This window comes from Bos grunniens, chromosome 14, assembly GCF_055505025.1.
Source record: "Bos grunniens cultivar Pamir isolate PY7600 chromosome 14, Bosgru_T2T1.0, whole genome shotgun sequence".
Lineage (NCBI taxonomy): Eukaryota > Metazoa > Chordata > Mammalia > Artiodactyla > Bovidae > Bos > Bos grunniens.
In genome coordinates, this window is record NC_141178.1 from 36028053 (window position 1) to 36046439 (window position 18387).

General features: G+C 43.5%; 1 protein-coding gene across 8 annotated transcripts in view; it reads right to left on the reverse strand.

The window, feature by feature from the left end:
- EXT1 (exostosin glycosyltransferase 1) overlaps positions 1 to 18387 on the reverse strand; it is a 314140-nt gene that overhangs the window by 167204 nt on the left and 128549 nt on the right. For 2 of the 8 annotated variants that reach the window (XM_086336348.1, XM_086336352.1), the window contains exon 1: positions 17360 to 17498. The exons of 5 other annotated variants lie outside the window; for them this stretch is intronic. The gene's annotated coding sequence lies outside the window, so the exon portion shown is untranslated. Of the gene's footprint in view, positions 1 to 17359; positions 17499 to 18387 lie in introns of those variants that run through there. One more of the 8 variants, XM_086336351.1, reaches the window with a different exon arrangement.

Sequence of the window (18387 nt, forward strand, 5' to 3'; positions counted from 1 at the left end):
GCTCATTACGGTTTTGTGCCTGGCACTTAAAGGTGACCCTGACAAGGTGAGGGTTTTGAATTAAGTTAGCTTTCCCAGAATGCACCTGAGTGTCTGAGTGAGGAGGGCTGTCTGGGTGACCAACTCTTCACTCACAAACTCCACATTTCTGTTCAGGGACCAGCTCCTATTGTTTTGTCTTTGGGCCAACGGCCAAGGAAATATTGCCCTTTCATCAGACCAGTGACTTAAGAAGCAACACTTATTAAATTAAAAAAAGTAAAATCCTTTCAGAAAAGGAGACCTCTTCAGGCTTCCATGCTTAAAATTTCAACTTGGTAAACTTGAGGTAATATGATCAAAAGGAAACATCACAAAATATAGATACGAGCTCAACAAACCAAATTGAGGGGGGAGGTCGGAAAACCAAACCCAGAAATTAAGCAAGCCTAGCTGTTCAATGGCACCCCACTCCAGTACTCTTGCCTGGAAAATCCCATGGATGGAGAAGTCTGGTGGGCTGCAGTCCATGGGGTCGCTAAGAGTCGGACACGACTGAGCGACTTCCCTTTCACATTTCACTTTCATGCATTGGAGAAGGAAATGGCAACCCACTCCAGTGTTCTTGCCTGGAGAATCCCAGGGACGGCAGAGCCTGGTGGGCTGCCATCTCTGGGGTCGCACAAGAGTTGGCGGACATGACTGAAGTGATTTAGCAGCAGCTGTTCAAAAAGTCAAATAAGAAAAACAGATAATTCAGCACAGCCATACTTCGAATAACGGAATGACTATCATTGTTATGGTTCTTGCTAACAATAATAACAGCCATTGCACTAGTCACTTACTGAGCACCTACTGACGCAGTCTGCTACTTAATCTTCAAAACATTACTGAGAGTTACTATTAACTCACAGAAGGGTAAACTGAGGCAGAGTGGTGTTAAGCAATCTTCCCAAGATGATAACAAGGGGCAACAAGCATCGTTGCTGGGGTTCAAGTGCAACCCGCCTCATCCCAAAACACATGCTCTTAATTAAACACAACCCATTCTGCCTTACCTAAAGCAATAAATATTTGACTATAACCTACCTACTGTGTACAGCTGTGGTCAGTAACCTGGATGGAGCATCACTATAATGTTGAGCACAGAAGGTGCTCAACAGTATTATGTGGAAAGAATAAATATATAACTCTTCTCGTGCCCAGAACTATTTATTAAGTAAAGATAGGCACTATACCCCATGATGGTGTTTAAAGAAAGGACGAAAATGCAAAATGCAGATCTGGTCCAAAAATGTTTACCATCTTTATTGGGAAGATTCTTACAAATTAAACAATTAGGGAACAAAACAAGTCAGTCCCTATGGCAGGCCTTGGGACAAAGTTCAAGCTTTCTAGAAAGCCCCATGATTTGGAATCCAGAGTAAAAATGGGAATAAGCAGAACCTGGTTTCGTCCCAAGGACCCCCACCCAAGAAGCATCTTCTGCATTATTACCCAAGAAGTATCTTCTGCATTATTCTCTGAGAACTAACAAGTAAATTGTACGCAGAGAGGTGTTTCTTAACTGAATTGAATAGTTTTCCAAAACAATCTCTTCCACCTTTTTGTTTGTCTAGTTATTGTCTGGCAATCCATGTGTTCAGTCCTACACATTAAAAATGTCAGCCATGGTGTGAGACCTTCCTTGTGACATAAGGTGAAATGCCTCACGTTAAAATATGCACATGAATCCCAGAATCGCCAATCCTCTTCCGTTCGAGGACACAGTGAAATTCCAGCTTAATCTTTATAGAATTGTTTTAATAGATGGTTGAACAAATCGCCTGCAACTACTGAAAAATCCATGAAAATCTTGCCTACACTATGGACGCTTGCCAGTCCCCACCCCTCATGTTGTGACAGACCCAGGCTGTTTGGTGGTGGTGGTGGTGTGTGTGTGTGAGAGAGAGATGGAAACCTTTTTAGCTAGCTTATTGAATCTTTCCACCTCCTACAGAGAACTCTGAAGAAATGCACTGTTTTTTTCAACATTCAAATGAGTGTGAATCAGAATGGTTGTTCTCCCAGGACTCATCTTTTATGTGGAGTGTAGGGTCAATGAAAGGATTGAAATGGATCCAAGTTTCCTTGATTAGCTGATTTTTAAAAGGCTGGAGACAGCGCACTACAGTGTGGTAAGAGGAGAACTGGTCCTTGTCTCTGCTTTACTGCAAAGAAGCTAGGAGAATTTATTTAACCATTACTTAAACCTTCCAAACCACAGTTTCCTTTTGAAAGGAATGAGGAGCTAGAACCAGACACTCTTCAGGCAGAATTCACAGACTCGTTGCTGCAGACATACTGGTTTAGTCATTCCTTTTCCCAAGACATTTTTCTACTAGAGTGCTATGAAGAGATTGTACCCCAGAGCTCTCAAATTTGGGATACCACAGAAATTCCCATGGTGTTTATACCTGGGCCCCACCCTCAAAACATGAAATCTAGTTGATTAGAGGCAGGGCCCAGGAATCAGCATTTTCAGCAAGGCCCTATGAGATTTCAAGGTGTGTGGTCCACGGACCACACTTTGGAAAAGAGTGGTTTAGCTGAAATTCTTGATGATCTGGGTGCATACATCATGATTTAGCAATTACAGACCTGGCTGAGATGGGTCCAAAATTCCTTGTGAATCAGAGCTAAATGATTTTAATGAGAACACCTATGAGAGGGAACACACAGAGGACAAGGGCTCCAGTTCTGCCACTTTATGTTACTTATGGGTGGGGTAATCCTGGGTTATCTCAGTTTTCACATCTGAAAAAATCAAAGTGGGCAGGCTTCTCTCACCAGATTCTAGGAAAGAAGGATGAGGAACCTGGAGGGATCACCTAGTGGGGGTCCGGGTTCCGAGAAGGTCCTTAAGCCCTGTTTGTTATGTCCTCTCCTGCCCCCACTCCCTCCAGAGGCGCTGGGCTGTAGGGAGCGGGCCTGCCCCAGCCCCTGGGGTCCAGCCGGCTTGCCTTCAGTGCCCCAAAACAACAGAAGGATCTGAATTTGTCTTGTTTCCAAAGAAAGGAGTAAGTAGCCTGCATAACCTACCAGCGCTTATTTGAAACCAGACCACTTCACTCACTATAGAAATTCAAAGGAAAACGCATCTCTTCTAAGCTTCCCACAAACACTACTCCATTTCCCCTGCCCCTCAAGGCTGAGCAACTGGGGCACATTCCTGGAGTGGACATTGTATGATAAACTTTGGCCAGCCCACAAAACACAGATGGGGTCCAAAGTCAAGAAACAGTTCCTGAAGTTCTCTGATCCAAATCATGCTGGGGCACACCCTTCTCAGAGTTAAGGGGATCCCAGAAACCAAAAGGGAAAATGCAGTTTTAAGTATACAGAGGAGAAATGGTCTACTTATATTCAAAGGACATCACTCCCTGAGTTTTATATATTAATGAAGATTAAATCCAGAGTTTATAAACTCTTCATGATTATTAATGATTTAACTGCAAGGAAGTAAAAAAAGCCATGTGGGTTAATATCGGTGATGAAGAACTATAGAATGAGCAGCATCCTTCCTTCCCCTGCCCCACACCCTAGAAAATCCCCCTGAATGAATGGCAGTCTGTAGACCAGGGGTCCCCAACCTCCAGGCCACAGACCGGTACCTGCTGTCAGATCAGTGGTGGCATTAGATAAGAAATAAAGTGCACAATAAATGTACTAGGCTTGAATCATCCCCAAACTATACTCCCCTACCCCCCTTGGAAAAACTGTCTTCTGCAAAATCGGTCCCTGGTGCCAAAAAGGACAGGGACTACTGCTGTAGACTGTTGATGCCTAGTAATGACCGGCATTTGACTCTTTTTGTAAATGCCATTCCCTTTTTTTTATTTTTTATTTTTCCCCAAAAGACATTGAGATTTGTGCCAATGTGTTCAGGATCACCAAGAGGAGAGCCATTCATAACGTGTAACAATTTTTACAGCAGAAAAATGAAATCCAGTTTGGCACCGATTGAGGCTCCTAGATTTCCAGAGAGGAGCTGAAGAATCCATTGTGCTGGATGCACATTTTATAACCTCTGCCCATTTATTCTGCAGAGCAATAAACACTGTAGAGGAATATTTACTGTTTTCCATTTGAAAAGCAAATTTGTGGCAAGGGTGCTGGACACAAATAAAATTAGTTAAGTAATAGGTAGACACAGGCAAGGTCAATGGCTGGAAAAGAATATATGAAATGCTTTCGCTCCGATGGTAGGAAGAGGTGAAGAGGCGCCAAGAGAGCAAGTTCTTTATAGGCTAAGTGCGCTTCTTCCATTCCAAGGGGAAAAGCACACTCTCACACAACACACGTGTCCACATATTATAGTGGCAAATGCACAATCAAAGGCCGATAACTTTTCTTCAGTAGTTTTCATACGTTTCACCAGCAGCGAAAGAAAGATTCTGAAAACCAAGAACAGATCTGTTTGGACGCTGCCTTGTGAATGACAGTTGCTCAGTCGTGTCCTACTCCTTGCAACCCCATTGACTATAGCTCACCAGCCTCCTCTGTCCATGGAATTCACCAGGCAAAAATACTGCAGTGGATTGCTATTTCCTTCTCCAGGGGATCTTCCTGACCCAGGGATCAAACCTGGGCCTCCTGCATTGCAAGCAGACTCTACCATCTGAGCCACCAGAGTATAGGATGCTTGCTGCCTTATGGCTGAACAATATTTTCAGACACAAACTATGTGGTGCTGGTTGTAGAACTTGCAGGGCCACTGTAAAGTATTTTCTGTTCGTGAGAAATTAAGTGCTGGTGCTTCTGCACTGAAGTGACAGCCTCAGGAAATTGATGGCCATGGAAGATACAAGATAAAATGACAGGGGAGTGAAAATCGCCAGTAAGCCCCTCCCCTTCCACTACAACAACCATATTGGAAACCCGGAGTAGGGGTTGCAGGGGGCGGTAATCTGTTGATCCTCACTGTGGTTCTAACCAGAACTGTATGAGAACATGTAATGTGTGTGGACAGATAGATGAAAACTCTGGCAACCTTCAGGATCTCCATCCCCAAATGTGTGTAGGGCTATTTGCAAATCAATGGTTGCTATGCTAGTTTATGGAGAAGGCAATGGCACCCCACTCCAGTACTCTTGCCTGGAAAATCCATGGACGGAGGAGCCTGGTGGGCTACAGTCCATGGGGTTGCTAAGAGTAGGACACAACTGAGCGACTTCACTTTCACTTTTCACTTTCATGCACTGGAGAAGGAAATGGCAACCCACTCCAGTGTTCTTGCCTGGAGAATCCCAGGGACGGGGAAGCCTGGTGGGCTGCTGTCTATGGGGTCGCACAGAGTCAGAAATGACTGAAGCGACTTAGCAGCAGCAGCAGCAGCAGCAGCATGCTAGTTTAAGATAGGGCCTTTACACCTTAAAGGAAAAAGTCTATAAATGCATTTGGGCTGGGGGGTCAGGGTGTGGGGAGACATGAGCAGAAACAGATTTTTGAATCTAATTACTCTGAAGTGCATGGTATAGATGGCTCTGTTTAAGCCAAGTTAAAGTAATAACTCACATGAGCTATTGGAACAGTGAAAATAAGTGAAGTAGACCCAACAGGATCTTAAGTAAGTTTTTAGACCAGTGTAGACCTGCTCCAATTGTTTAGCCCCTCATTAAATATAAAGTCTTGACCTAAGATAAAAAGTTGATCAGTCTTCCTTTCCCCTCCCAACTCACTGGGCCATAAAACGATTCCCATCTTCAAAAGTAACTAGGATTGATCAACTAAATACACAAGAGATAACAGGTCAGATCTACATTGACAGTGGGGAGGGTTTTGGTTTATTTTTGCTCACTTGTCACAGGAGTCACTGAACTAAGAAAAGGCCAATTCAAAATACACAGCTGGAGGCAAGGCTATTTAACTGATTACTGTCTGAGCCGGTCAGCTTCTTTGACTGTCCAGATTCCACCTCCTGCCTTCTTGAACCCTCTGTTCTGTTAGCCTCCCTCATCTTTCCCCTTCTGTTCCATGGCTTTACGGATCTGTCTTTCTGTTACCCCAATTTGGCAGACATCACAGACAATTATCACCAGGATGTGGCTTTCATTTCTCAATGCTGTCTCCCAGATGACCCTTGATTCCATGGTCTACAAGCCAGTTTTGCCAAATCCAGGGCTAGTTATAATGTTACAAGAATACATTTCTTCCTCCAGAAGCACTTGGGCTTGGCATAAGGCATATCCACTATTTCTCATCATACAAAATGATCCAATTTTGACATAAAATCTCTAAAATAGAAACTTGGTTAAAAGCTGAAACTGAACTTCAACCTTAAGAGGTTATAGACGTATTCCAATAAGTGCTTTTTGCACACAGCTGGCCTTTTGGAATTGATTTCTGAGTTCTGAGGCACACATAACCGTTTAAATGTCCTCAATAGTGGTACATCTTAAACCTTCTGAAAACAGACTGTATTGCTTTGGAATGAGTGAAAAGCGTTCCGGAGAAAAATCTGGTGAGGACCCAGCTGGGGAATATCATTTGGGTCAAAGCTATAAAGTATCGACGGTGATTTTCTGGTGGAGTTTGAAAATTAGCTCTGAAAGTCATTACAAAGGAGGCACTGCAGAAGTGTATACAGCAGGAGCACCACCAATGGAACAGAACACGGTTTATCCCCTAAACTGGAAACCGGATGGATAATACTTTTTCATGCCTCCATTTCTTTAAATATGCTATTTGGTACCTTTGCCTGGAATACAAACTCTTGACCCCACCCTATCTCCCCAAAATATCTAAATTTTTCTCTTCTTTCAAAATCTACTCCTCTAGGAAGCCCTCTCTGAGTCTCAGCCTGACTCAGATGCCCGATATCCATGTTCCCGTGTTGCCACCCTCCCCCTTCCATCCCCTCCCACCGTCCCATTCTCCCCTCTAACATGCAAAGCAATATTTAAAGGACATTAAATACACGGGTTTCCTTTTCTGCCCCCCACTACCAAACTGTCAGTTCCTTGTAAATAATGGCTATATTTTGGGGTACTTGATAGAGTAATGGCTTCACAGAGTGCTCTATAAATGCCTGCTGCCCAAATACATCCACTTAAAAAATTAACCTCCTCACTTTACTTTTACCTCATATAATCCGGCAAACTTGTCATCTGTAGTTCAATGTCAAGCCAGGAGTAATTTTACAAGAAAGATTCTGACAGTGTTGACCCTGATCTCACATGTTGTTATTTTTAAAAAATAATCTGAATGCTGGAAAAGAAAAAGGGCTAATCTATTGATAGAAAAACAGTCACATGAGCATAAATAAGTGGTCTTGGGGTTTAAAAAAAACACACACAAACAAATCTAAATTCATGTTCAAAATGGCACTGGTAACTTGGAGAAATAAGTTTCTCTAAGAGTATCAAGCAAAAAAGTAGTCAGACTTGTATTAGAGTTATTTTTCAACTCATGGAAAAAGATACCCCATCAGGCTTACTATAAAGCATAATTCTCAATATCAAATTCAATCTCTCCCATTAAAAATCTCATACGAATAACCTACTATTCCTCTTATGGCTGTACAGTCAAACAGAAATAAGTGTTACATCTATCTACATATATATATATATACATATAGTTATACAAACTGTATTCATAAACAGCCCCAAATTGGAAACAACTAGAGTGTTCATCCACAGTACTAGTGGGTACACACACTGTGGTATATTCATACAGTGGAACACTGCTCAACAGGAACAAACAGTGAAACCCAGATAAACGCGACCTCGTGGGTGAATCTCACAGACCCAGTGTTGAGTCACAGTGGTCAGACAGAAAAGATACGTACCATATGACTCCATTTGTATGACATCTAAAAACAGGATTTGGTGCTTGATATCAGTTTATACTTCAGGGAAGGTTTAAATAAGTATAAGTTTGTTTAACAAATTCATGTGGGAGACAACCCTGAAACAGCACAGTAGGGGCAGAAGGGCTGGTGGGAGAAGGGAGCTGATGCGAGATCTTGGTGGAGGTAAGAGGAGGAGGACAGGGAGCCTCATGGATGAGGAAAGACATCAAAAAAAGGTGCTGTCAGGGCATGGGTAGCCCAGGTCTGACCCCTGAAGGAAGAGTGGCCCTAGATATTGGGGTCCTAGTATCTGTATCCCTGGGCACTGTGATAAGAATCTTTCAGTCACTCACAGAACTCACTGTTACACAGTACACGAAGGTTTAATGTACACTTAATATAACTCTTAATCCTGAGATTTTTCAGATAGATGATCATATCAAGGGCCCCTTCAGTATGGCAAAGTAGTAAAAGACCGTGCTAGTGGGAAAAGAAATTGCCTAATGCTGACATGTAAAGTTCTCAACTTGAAAGGTAAAGATGATGTGAGGCTCACAGTAAACCACAAGCCATTTTAAGTCTGTAAACCTGATACCAAGAAAACACATAGAAGGAGCAAGGAACATAGAGGATAGAAGGCAAAACAGTCTTTGCATGAAATGCAACCCTGGTCAGTCCTTCAATTTTGGGGTCAATCACTGACTGGCCTTGGTTGCATGGAGGATCAGATGAGAGGGTCTGAGATCCATGTAAACACTGCAACATTCAGGACCAGTGGCCTGGTAGATACATAATAAAGAAGACAAATTTAAGAACCCAAACAGTGAAGCCAGTCACTAGGTTTTCTTTCTTCAACAAAGAGCTCCCTAAGGAGAGCTATACATCATCCAGGCACTTAACTAAAGAGTTAATGAGGACACAGAGCTGATATGGTTTCGTTTCAAGGAAAAGAATTCCTGACACAGTAATTAACAGTGAAGTTGCCTTAACTCAGTATCTAGGATCTTTAAAGGGGTATCTGTTTGGGTGATGGAGATGGAATATATACCCAGTATCTACTCTGTCCCATGATGTTTGGAGCCTCTCTGCTGATGAAAGGTGGAGGTACATTATACCTTACTTCATGGCGAGTGCTGCCAGCTTGGACAACCATACATGAGGCCCAGTGACATGTCAATGTCTGGCAACCATTCGCTTACTTGTTTCTGAACAACCGCATCTGGCTCCAGCTAAAACCACATCATTACGCTCACCTTTTACACATACACTTATTCTAAGCAGTTACAAAATAAAAACTGAGTAATGAGTTAATGACTTTTTCCCATCCCTATCTGTCAGCTTCCTTCAGCCAGTACATCACCTCTTTGGAATTTTAATGCAAATGCTAAGACCCAAAAGAGAATCTAGAGGTCACATTCAACTATATAAAAATAACTTCTTATCAAAGTTTCTCCTTGCAAAGAAAAATCGCAATTTATCTAAACTACTGAGGGAAAAGAAACAGACTGGGTTGGCTGGGTTGTGTGTCTGTCCGAGGATGTGGTGGTGTGGCGAGGGGGAGATTTCCTCCTCTGGATGATATATACAGGAACGATAAACTAAACATTCCCAGGACATCCCAGAAAGGTTCATCTTTCTTCAAATGTGTTGTGGCTACAATGATTCACTTTTAGTTCTGACCCACTGGTAACATGTTTGAAAGCAAAGCAGTGATTAACACCAGGAAAGAGACTCTAGAAAGGCTGGGTTTGGTTTGGGGTCTACCCAACACTCCCACGACTGGTCTGGAAATAAGACTGCCATCCACAGATGGTGACAGAGCGCTGTGCAGCTGACCCAGCCGCTTCACGTCTGACTTCCCCTCTCCTCTGATTTCTCACTCCAGTCTGAGGGAAGCAGGCCCGCATGGTTATTACCACGTTCCACGTGATGAAGCAGAAGACCAAGGCTGACGGGTGCCTTACGCTTAGTCCCACCACTGGTAACCAGCAGACCTCAGCATGGACCCTTTAAAAACGACTCCAAGAGACCTGACTTTCCTCCCCTCTCCTGCCACTGTCCCCCAGGCCCTCAGCCCAGGGGGAAGACATGACTATGTCGGGTTAAAAACCAAATGGGCTCATTTAGTCTCTGTGAGCCCCATCCACCATGTCTGCCTTCATTACTGATTACAATGGCATATTTCTATGATCATGGGGGGGCAGCTATAAGGCAGATAAGGCAGTTCTGAACATTCTAGAACTGAGTCTGCTGCTTAAAGAATATTAAAAAGAGAGAGAGAGAAAGTACTCTAGCCAGTGGAAGCCCTCAGACCATCCGGGGAAACAGATAATGAGAAAACGAATAACAGAAACAGGACAAAGACAGCTCCCCTTCACAGTTTAAAAACTAGACCAGGCAACACACGGTTAACACTAAATGCATAGTCTCCACCACAGAATGTTCCAGATTTTGATCTTTAATCTCTACGTTTGAATGGATAAAGTGACTCTCTTCACCTTTCCAAAGCTCTCTAACAGAACATGGTGGCATGGGGACACATACATATAAAATCACATTTATCTGGACTATTGTACCTTTCGTGAGTGACGTGCAAAGGCTAGAAAATAAATTCCCATTTAACCAAATTGTTTCTTTCTATGTCTGAAAGTGTTTCAGTCCTGTTCAACTCTTTGCAACCCCATGAACGGTAGTCTGCCAGGCTCCTCTGTCCATAGGGATTTTCCAGGCAAGAATACTGGAGTGGGTTGCCATTTCCTTCTCCAGGGGATCTTCCCAACCCAGGGATCGAACCAGGGTGTCCTGCACTGCAGGCAGACTGCTTACTGGCTGAGCCACGAGGGAAGTCTCATGGCTTCACAGCACTTCCCTCCTTCCCCCCTCCCCTGCCCCACCAGCCCCATGGGTTAACGCAGGTGTTTTCAGTGGTGCCCTGGGACCAGTCTTCAGTGTGAAGCTTGTAGATCCCAGGGACAAGGTAGCAAGGCTGTAATGCAGAGACCCCTGTGGTGTAAATAACTGGTTTCCTGTCTAGGATAGCTTAGGTATATTATTAATTCACGGTGGGCCAACATTCCGTACCACTGTCTAGAGGCTTCAAGGCACTCTGCACAGAATTCTAGGTCACTAGCTTCTGGCCTTGACTGAGCAAAGCAACTGTCTCACAGGCTCATTCTCATTTTTCCTGTGATGGTAATTTAGAGGAAAATGACAGGGCAAAGGAGGAAAGGGAAGGATGACCTGGGGGTCATCCTGGTCCTTCCCCCCTTCCCTCTCCCCATTCCTTGCTTTCAAGATGCAATCCATTCCCAAGTCCTGCTCCAAGCCAGCCGCCTCTGCAATCACTTCCCACTTCCCCGTCACCGTCACTGCTCTCCTGGATGGCAGAAAGAGCTGCCACACTGGCTTTCCCGCCCAGCCCTGCTCCTTTCCAGCCACTCTCCAAAAAAGCAAACAAAGATTTTACTCAGTGCACAACAGAGCATGGATACATCCCCTGCTATATAACCTTCAGTGGCTCCCTTGCACACTGACACTAAAACAAAACCTCCTTGAAGACCTTGTGCAAGCAAACCCAGATTACCTCCCCACCCTCATCTGGTGACACCCTCCTAGTGATCACTGTCCCAGCCATGCCAGCCTCCTTGGATGTCTCCAATGACCCCAAGCTCCTTCCTAACTCAGGTTTTGCTTCCTAACTACTCCCATCAGGAATATTCTTCCCCTGACTCTTCATAAGCTGATTCATCCTGAATTCCTGACTCTGCTTAGATGCCACCTCTCCTAAGAGGCACCAAAAAAATCACATTTTTCTGTCACTGTACTTCCCCCACTGCCTGCTGCTAGCACTTTCTGTATCACTACACCTGGTGAGTTTCTTCTGTATCACAGCAGAATTTCTAATGAGAAGGTTACAGGGTCCAATTACTATGCTTAAACTCCAATTGAAAATCACTGGTATTTTCTAGCTCCCCCAGGAGAGTACAAGCTCCCATGAAAGCTGAGATAGTGGTTTGTTTTTTCACAAGTGTTCCACTGAGAATCTAGCCTGATTCCTCGGACATGGTGAATAGTGTTAGTCACTCAGGCATGTTCAACTCTTTGCCACCCCATGGACTATAGCCCACCAGGCTCCTCTGTCCATGGAATTCTCCAGGCAAGAATATTGGAGTGGGTTGCTATTCCCTTCTCCAGGGGATCTTCCTGATCCAGGGATCGAATCCAGTTTTCCTACACTGCAGGCAGATTCTTTACCCTCTGAGCCACCAGGGAAGCCCAAGACACAGTGAACCCCTCCCCATATTTTAGGTCATACCAAGCCAGATCCCGAACCTATTTCACTTTGGGGGGAGACCTTCAGAGATGGGGGTCTGAACCAAAATGCACACTGACCCCACCACTCCCGTCTTCACTACGAAACGCACACACTGCTTTCCAGTTTCCTGTTTTCCACCATCGGGCCCTCTGCCAACTTAAAACATGGAAATCCCACTCGGAAAGTTTGCTAAACAACAACTATTCTCATTACGGTCTTCCTGTCATCTGGGTTCTGGCCCGCTGGGCTGTGTTTTAACCCAGATGGTCTTTCATTAAGGAAGGTTTGTTAGTTCGGGGGGTGTTTTGCAGGCTAAGTCCTTGAGTGAAAACTTCGCTCTGGGTTTCCAACACTGTTTGCACAGCAGCTGGAGGACACAGGCCGCTCTCCTCTTTCTCTTGTAAACAGAAAGGCCAAACCGCAGTCCCCTCGGCCGGCAGGACAAACACACTCTCCTGCCGGGAGGGCAGCCCCATGCAGCATGCAAGGCGGCAGCGGAGGTGGCCCAGGGAGCAGGCGTATGCTTTCCTAGGACTGTGCTGTCATTCATGCTAAAGACAGCCAGCCTGCAAATGCATCCAGGGCTGCCTTTCAAAAGGGCCACTTGCAGGAGCACACGGACTGCACTTACATCGCCTCCTGCATAAACATGCTTCACTCACATCTCAGGAAAGAGTCCTCATTTGCCCAAACCCACTTTAAAATATGCCTTTATAGAAAATGTCTGTGGATATCGTGATCTTCATCAAAGACTCCCTCTTTATGTGAAACCAGGAGCACTGGGAACTTTAAGCACTTTATTTATCTTTTTTAAAACTATGAATTCCAACTCTAATTCAGTAACTACAGTCTTCAGAGAGGAAGAGAGCGGAAACAAATCTCTGTACTGTCTATGAGGAAAGGATTGCCAAGCAAGTGATAATGCATGAATAAGATTGTTCCAAAAATAGATAAAGCATTTGGCGGAAACTATTTTAGGGCTCCTCTCATACTTTGGAGCTACCCATTAATTTATAAACATTTGATTACTAATTACCCAAACTTTCAATCTACTCATTTAGCCAGGACCCAACGTAGCAAGGCAATCAACCCTAAGCTTGATTCCATAGGCTGTCGTGTATGTTGGTGACATGGACATAAAAGAAGTATTTTCCTTCAAAAAGCAAACTGCATTTCATTTTTAAAAGTTTAGGGTTTTTTTACAGATTGAATCCGAATGAGATTTCCCTCTGTATTAGCTTTCTATTGCTTCTATAATAAACGACTCTAAACACAAAGGCTTGAAAGAACCAATTTAAGAACAAGTGGTTCTGAAGGTCAGGAGTTCAGCCCTGGCCTATGTTTTCTCTGCTCATGGTCTCGCCAGATGTAGTCAGGTGATGTTCTCATCTGCAGCCTCAGGTCTGCTTCCATGCACAGATGGCTGTGGCAGAATTCAGTTCCTTGTGGTTAAAGGACTGAGGTCCCCAGTTCCTGGCTGGCCATCAGTCAGGGGCCACTTTCAGCCGCTAGCAGCCAGGCCACTTCCATTTCTTGCCTCATTCCCCACACTGCCTACCTCCCATCTTCAAAGCCTGCAAAGGAGAAGCTCCTGCAGGTTGAATCCCTTTCATGGCTTGACTCTTATCTTAAGGAAGTGTCCAGTCCCTTGCTAAGGGTTCGTCTGATTAGGTCAGATTCACTCAAGATAATATCCCTATCTTAAGGTCAACTATTTAGGACCTTAATTACATCTGCAATAATCTTTTCAGAGCAGCACCTCCATCAGTGTTCGATCAGATCACTAGGATAAGATGTGTGTACACCAGAGTGTGGAAATCTTGGGGGCTGTGTTAGAGTTCTGCGTAACCCCAGTTACTCAAAATTAAGGATGCTTTTCACAAAAAGAAAAGCAAACTTAAATTTTTTCCCCAGTCAGCACCACTCTCCTGGTCTTGACACTTCAACGAAGCCAATAACATAGTTTTAAGATGCCACTACCCATGAGTGCAATCCAATAAAGATTTGTAGTTTCCTTGAAGGCATCTAACAAACCCTGTCTGTCTTTTCTATTCTCTAGGTAAGTAATACCAGTCTGGGCAGGGAAGGAGTAATGCCTATCAGACTTGACTATCACAATAAAAAAAAGTATCAGAAAACTCCAAATGTCCACGTGCAAACTCAGTAGTAGTCGATCCCATGGCACATGTGGGTTCTAAACATCTCCTGGCATCTGTAACACCCCTGCTTTCTCTCAAAATAAAAATAAAAGCAGACGCAGTCCTACTACAAACAAGGTCAACATTGTTGCCATTTAAAAAAAAAATTAGCACCATTTAATAGGATCTTTTAGAGGAATCTAATGATTTAATGTACGTGTGTGTTTACTATAAAAGGCTACACAAACGTTATTTTGTTCAGAGCTAACAATACTTAAGCGGAGGTATTCTGAGTCATGATGACACATCTGGCCTGGTTCTCCACACTGTGAATTGATCTATCTTTATCCCATATATGGTGTCTGTCTGTCTTCTCCAGTTTCCTTCCTATTGTAATTTTCAGAGAGCATATCATTGAGAAATGGAAAATTCAAAACCCATTATTCACCATAGAAGGATGGAGCCCCTGTTATGTGCTAGGCCCTGGTCTAGGTGCTAGGGATAGGAGGATTCACAAAACAGAGAACTACCCTACTTTTATGGAGCCTTAGTTCTAACAGGAAAGACAGACAATACGCAAGCTGTCGTTGGGAAAAAATAAGGCAGGGCTGGTGACGGCGGGGGCTGAGGTGTTGCTTTAGATGCGTCCCCCACACACACATTCCCCTTTCCTTGTGCACACACACAGGTGCCATTTCAGTCCCCCGCCCCCATGGTACCAGGAGGAAGGCCTTAGTAAGCACTGCCCTTGCCTGTAAACGCCTTGTCATTCAGAGCCTAAATTAGGGAGACTTCCCCGAACTGAGCACAGGCACAGTACATACACTATTTGCAGATCTCTGTATTTGTGGAGCTCTCTAGAAATAAGACCCCAGGAATAGAAAGTGTTTCTGGTATGGCAAAACAGTCCAAAGGAGAAAAACACACATGTGTCTACATGTTCTGGATGCTCTAAAGGTACAAGGAGTCTGGAGCTTCAGGGAAATGGAGAGAAAAAAATTAAGAGGTCATTTAAAGGAAAAGATGAGAAAAACTTTTAGCTGAAAAAATATAGAAACTCTGTTCATGTGAATTACTTTTCTAACTTTTTCAACTATGTAAACATGAAGCAATGGGGGTGTAGCCACACCGATTACATTTGTTTTATTTAAGTCAAAATTTATGTCACATGAGATGACATCCATTGTAGGCTCCTTAGTTAATTTGTGATTTTTATGATTGAAACAAATCTCAAATGTTAGAGTCGACTCACAAATCACTTTTCTATAATATTGGAATAAGTTATATTGGAATCAGCCTATTCTTCCTTAGCTTGAATGCTAGAATTTGATGTCATGTTCTAAATTCAGTGACTCTGGACTGGGGATTTCTTCTTTTCCAGAAAGCTACAGGAGACTTGTCTAGTTTAAAAAAGATAGTGGTGGCTCCTGAGTGTTAGGCTATTGTTTTTCTGATGGTACTAAACACTTTACGACTCTTTGTCACCCTAAATATTCTAAGTGAAAATTTAAAAGGAGCTCATTAATTAAAGTCGATATCCTATACCAGTTGCAGGAATAAAAGGGTGGCAAGGTCTTTCTGTGATGCTTAAAACAAACCCAACAATTAGGCACATATGCATGTGTGTGCACGCACGCACACACACACACACACTCTTTGTTCAAAGTCTCCTCTTTCTGCCCTTGATACAAAGCCTAGAAATGTCTTTCTCTCTGCCTTGCACTCCTTTTTTCTACAAAGTGCACACTTTCTGATGTCCCTGGCTCACCTCAGAAATGCTTGTCTTGGGCTTCCCTGGTGACTCAGTGGTAAAGAAGCCAACTGCCAAAGCAGGAGACACAGGTTTGATCACTGGTGGAGGAAGATCTCATGTGCTGTGGAACAGCTAAGCCTGTGCACCACAATATTGAGCTTGTGCTCTAGAGTCTAAGAACCACAACTACGGAGCCCACAAGCTGCAATTACTGAAGACCATGCCCCCAGAACCTGTGCTCCGAAGCAGGAGAAGCCATTACAATGAGAAGCGCATGGACCGCAACTAGAGAGCAGCCCTGCTCACTCCAACGAGAGAAAAAGCTGGTGCAGCAACAAAGATCCAGCAGGGCCAAGTAAATAAAATTATTTTTAAAAGCACTGAAATTCAATCTTAAGTGTTTGTCTTTACCTCTCCTTTTATGGAGAATAACTTGAGGACTTTATAAAGACCAAAGCCCACAAATTCAGGGCACAGTGGAAGTCCAGTCTCCACTATTGTGTGTTCAATACCCGATCAGTGGAGAGGAAACTCTAACGATGAGATCCTAGTTTCAGAGAAAGATAAACATTGATCATAGGCTTGTTTTCTGAAAACTGGCCAGAAAGCTTCACAAATTCTTATTATGAACAGCTGGTAAAATGCATCCCAACGACTCAGAAACATTTGGCAAATGGTTAATGGGATAATTAGTCGTAAATCTTGAAGTTGTCACAAACAAACCAAACTTGCAAATATTCAGCATGCAAGACCATTATATTTTTAAAGTACTTTTTCTTAAAGATTAGGCTTTGGATTTTCAAAGTGCTCACAACTCAAGTAAAGCTAAAACCAACAAAACTGCTTTCAGAAATGCAATTTTGAGCCAGCTTGGGGGCACAAAAAAACACTTTAAAGATTTCAGAATGTGAGATGCAAGGATAAAATGTTAGTCATGACCTCCTTCACCTATCCTTTTCTAAATAATATTCTCTAAGAGACGTAATAGAGAAGGAAATGGCAACCCACTCCAGTGTTCTTGCCTGGAGAATCCCAGGGACTGCGGAGCCTGGTGGGCTGCCGTCTATGGGGTCGCAGAGCGTCAGACACGACTGAAGCAACTTAGCAGCAGCAGCAGCAAGAGATGTAAAGTTTATACATAGTGAAAGTCTCTTTCCACCTTAAGTCATGTGTGAGGTCGTTGCTTCCCTAGCGTTGGAAGCAATAGGAATCTGAGGTCAGAAAATACTATGCATGGAATGATTGATTTTTATCTGTAAGCCTGCTTGGGCTGGTCCTATTTTGATGGCCAACTTTTCTCAGACACTAACTTGGAATCACGAAAAAGAAAAAAGAAAAAGTACCTTCAGTGCTCTCCAGACAAGGGGAAAACCCAGCTTCTTGGTCTCTTTACACAGCCTCCCAGGAAGCTGGGCGGGGGTGGGGGAGGGTAACCACAGCATCAACCTGCCCAGGTGCTGGCCCTTTAGCAGAAGCTATTTCAGGTGCTGGCCCATCAGCACAAGCATTTCATGCAGCAGGTAAAAGATTTATAAGAGATGCAGGGCCACACCACAGGGTCTGATTTACCAAAGTAACAAAAGGGAACCTTCCTTAAAATAATGTCATCAGGGTGGACACTTAGGTCAAACTCTGAGCCAAATCTCAGGCTTTAATGTAAGTTAAAGCTCAATTTTAAAACATTCCACATTTAACTTTCTACTTTTTACATAATAGGAGGTCACCCAGGCCTCATTTTAAACTAAGAAGATTGATTCACGTAATATCACTACATAAGGGAGATGAAAAAGAAGAGGGGAAGGACAAGAGCTGGGATATGGGTTTAGATATTGGCTCTTTCATCAATATTTGAACAAACTGTTTAAATCTTCTATCTCCTCAGTTTATTATGAAAGCTGAGCACTGAAGAATTGATGCTTTTGAACAGTGGTGTTGGAGAAGACTCTTGAGAATCCTTTGGGCTGTAAGGAGATCAAACCAGTCCATCCTAAAGGAAATCAGTCCTGAATATTCATTGGAAGGACTGATGCTGAAACTGAACCTCCAGTACTTCGGCCACCTGATGTGAAGAACTGACTTACTGGAAAAGACCCTGATGCTGGGAAAGACTGAAGGGAAGAGGAGAAGCAGATGACAGAAGATGAGATGATTGGATGCCATCATCGACTCAGTGGACATGAGTTTAAGCAAATTCTGGGAGGTCGTGAAGGATAGGGAAGCCTGATGTGCTGCAGTCAATGGGGTTGCAAAGAGTCAGACACGACTGAGCAACTGAACTGAACACATTTTATTCACTGATAAGCAGATAACTAGGATCTATGACATGGTTATTGCATGTAAAATATAATGAACCTACAACAAATATTAGCTA